Source organism: Petaurus breviceps, unplaced genomic scaffold (assembly GCF_028583685.1).
Source record: "Petaurus breviceps papuanus isolate PSGF00001 unplaced genomic scaffold, PetGlider_PUasm1.0 90925, whole genome shotgun sequence".
In the NCBI taxonomy this organism is placed as follows: Eukaryota; Metazoa; Chordata; class Mammalia; order Diprotodontia; family Petauridae; genus Petaurus; species Petaurus breviceps.
In genome coordinates this window covers 33,051,837-33,055,565 of record NW_027187380.1, presented here as the reverse complement: position 1 = coordinate 33,055,565, position 3,729 = coordinate 33,051,837, and the positions used below count along the sequence as shown (strand labels likewise).

General features: G+C 36.4%; 1 long non-coding RNA gene across 1 annotated transcript in view; it reads right to left on the bottom strand.

Annotated features, from left to right (window-relative positions):
• Nucleotides 1-465: 465 nt before the first annotated feature.
• The window catches only part of LOC138152678 (uncharacterized), a 12,463-nt gene continuing 9,199 nt past the window's right edge, over nt 466-3,729 (bottom strand). The window contains exon 3 of the long non-coding RNA XR_011166168.1: nt 466-2,211. This is a non-coding gene — a long non-coding RNA (uncharacterized lncRNA). The remainder of the gene's footprint in view (nt 2,212-3,729) is intronic.

Here is a 3,729-nt window from a genome sequence, read left to right as displayed (position 1 = left end):
GGTGACCAAGAACTGGAAATTGAGGGGATGCCCATCAATTGGGGAATGGCTAAATAAGTTGTGGTATATGAATGTAATGGAATACTATTGTGCTATAAGAAATAATGAACAGGCAGACTTCGGAAAATCCTGAAAAGACTTATATGAACAGGTACTGAGTGAGGGGAGCAGAACCAGGAGAACATTGTACACAGTAACAGCCACAGGATGTGAAGACTGACTTTGATAGACTTAACCCTTCTCAGCAATGCAAGGAACTAAAACAATTCCAAAGCACACATGATGGAAAATGCCATCCACATGCAGAGAAAGAACTATGGAGTCAGAATGCAGAGTGAAGCAGGCTGTTTTTTTGTTTTGCTTTTTTTTTTTCTTTCTCATGGTTTCTCCCATACATTACAATTCTTCTATACAACACGACTAATGTGAATATGTGTTTAATAGGAATGTACGTCGAGAGTCTATATCAGAATACATGCCGTCTTGTATGTTAACAATGATGGAAAATGCCATCCACATGCAGAGAAAGAACTATGAAATCAGAATGAAGAGTGAAGCAGGCTGTGGTTTTTTTGTTTTGCTTTTTTTTTTCTTTCTCATGGTTTCTTCCATTCATTACAATTCTTCTATGCAACATGACTAATGTGAAAATGTGTTTAATAGGAATGTATGTCAAGAGTCTATATCAGATTACATACTGTCTTGGGGAAGGAGGGGGGAAGGGAGGGGGAGAAGATTTAAAACTTATGGAAGTCAATGTTGAAAACTAAAAAAAATAAACTAGTAAAAAAATTATAACCATATTTGATGATTTTTCTTCCCCTTATCCTAGTGATATATTATCTCCAAAAAAGTGCTTTCACTTGGACAAGAGAGAAGTGACACATACATAGGGTGGGTTTTAACCTGTTTCTTTCCTATGTTATTGACAGGGAAACCTCTGGCATGATCCTAGAAAGGAAAAAAAAATGATTGTGGTCCAATTTCTCCCTTTTTTAGTCCTAAAACCTCCAGCATTATAAATGATAGGTATTTTCATAGAAGTACAATAGACACACCCACATGCACACTCAAAAAAACATACATGTAAGATGGCAGAGCAGCAGGATAAAGTACAGCAGAACTTCCCCTTCCTCCCCCAACACACACATAACATTTCCAAGCAGATCTAGAAAATACCGTAGACCAAATCTTGCCTGGGAAATCCAAGAGAAAAATTACATTGAGTTATTTTTCCAGCCCAGATTGGCATAGGAAAGGGAGAGATTTTTTCCAGAAAGTGGTGCTTTGGTTAGACCTTGAAATAACTCAGGGAAGTGAGAAAGTGGAGATCAAGAGGGAGAGCATTCCAGGTATGGGAAAGATAAATTATCTTGCTTGAGGAACAGCATGAAGGTCATCATCTTGTAATATAGGAGACAGATGGGGTCAGAAGGGGTGTACTGCATAAAAAGACTATAAAGGTAGTGAAGGGAACAGGTTATAAAAGGTTTAAAAAATCAAAGAGAAGATTTTATACTTGATCTGGCAGCAAAAAGGAGTCTCTGGAGTTGACTGAATGAGGGGAGGGCTGTTGCATGGTCAGACATTTCTTTGGAAGAAACGTAACTGCTACTCTTTTTTAAATTTAATTTTTACTAATATCTTTTGGTTTTACATCAATTTTATTTTCTTATATACTTTTATTTCCCCAATCCCATCCCTTCTAATAGGGAAGAAAAAAGAGCTCCCCCAAACTAACCAATATTTCAATCAAGTCCAACAATGTATATGCAACATTCCATACACAATCCCTCTGTCTGCAAAGAAAATGCATGCTTATATCTTTTCTTTGGATTCAGGCTTGGTCACAATAATCATATAACATTAAGTTTCAATATTCTTGTTGTAGTTGTTCTTTACATTTACACTGTTATAGACATTGTGTATATCATTTTTCTGGTTTTGCTTACATAAGAGGGCATACACAAAGTTGCCCTACCTGCTTCCAGATGACCACGTGTTCAGCACTTTGAGGATAGCAAATTTCCCGAATGATTCCAGTCAGCCATGAGTGACTGCACTGAAAGATTCAGTGCTTTGAGGTGTTAAAACAATATACTAATTGGCCACTGAGCAGATTTTAATGAACATTCAAAAAGGGAGTGACTCTGCCTCGGTCTTCTCACTTCTTTCAACCCTCCAGGTGGCATTATGCAACTCTAGGACTTCCTGAAAAGGAAATGTTTTATGTTTTGGTGGTTTTTCTGTCTCAACCTCTTGACAAAGTATAATAGTAATTATCACTGCCATTTGTTTAGCTTGCTTACTTTTTTTTTTTACATCAATGTGTGTATATGAGAACCTTTTGTGTTAGGTATTTCTTCTTGGGTGTAGGAAATAAAACATGGTTTTCATTGTACATTGAGTACTTACTGTTCTCTATTTTAGGGAGACCCTAATCATTGAGCTAAAACCTAAGCTTTTAGGAATGCCAAAGTATGGTGTTTAACAAACCAGTGAATATGAGAAAAGGAGTCTGATGCTTCTTTTAACGTGGTCAGGTTCCCCAGGGACTGAACTCTGTCTGGATCATGGCAGAGGCTCCTTTTAGGGGCCACAACTATTCAACCCTTATTAGAGGCTATATTGTCTGAGATCTAAGAGGCTGAATCCAATCAAGTGTTTAATCTTGTGGGGGGGGTTGCGCCCTACATGTGTTTGGCAATCATCTGAATTCATTTTCTTTCTTTTGGGGTTAAAGCTGCTTGTCTTATGTGAGTTTGAGCCTCTACTTGGCTTGCCCTATCCTATGCATCGGTAGGGATTTGTTAAAGTAAAGTGGAATCCTCCATGTTTCCCGGGGAAGCCTGGGAAGACCTCTCTTAACTGACAAAGTGTGAAGTGAACAGAACTAAGAACAATTCATACAATTATAACACTACAGAGAAAAAGCAACTTTGAAAAACTTTAAAACTATAAACAAAGCAATGACAAACTACAAGTCCAAAAGAGTAGAGAAAAAACACACCACTCGCTTCCTGACAAAAGTGATGAATGGAAAATGCAGAGACATTGATTTTCTTTTTTTTTTTTTTTTTTGGAGGGCAATTGGGGTTAAGTGATTTGCTCGAGGTCACACGTCTGAGGTCGCATTTGAACTCAGTTCCTCCTGACTTCAGGGCTGGTGCTCTATTCATTGCACCACCTAGCCACCCCAGGGACATTGCTTTCCAAACATAATGTGAAAATTTGCTTTGCTAGACTATGCAGCTATGTATTAAAGGCTTTATTTCTCTTTTTGTTTTTCATTTGTTTAATTGGGAGAGAGTATGTCAGATTAATAGAAAAAAGAGGAAAAAAAGAAAGGAAATTGATGCTATGATGTGATACATTTATTTCAATACAATTTATTGCTCTGCAGTGGTGCTGAATTAAATTTCAGGCAATGAATCACACTGTCAAAGAGGAATGATAAAAATACACTGCATTATCTTGCTACTATAAAAGTATGTTTTAATGGAGTAAGATTGCTATTGATATTATTGTTATTGGTGGGGAATGAAGAGAATCTATTGAAAAACTAATTTGTTAAGTCATAAGATTTAAAGCAGACACCATTTTAAAATCATTGCATTGCTAAGACATATATGCTTCATTATATGTATGTATTATATATATATGTATAAATATACACTCTATATACTACAGGACCTTCTTTAATGTATATTTATATATAATATACTACAT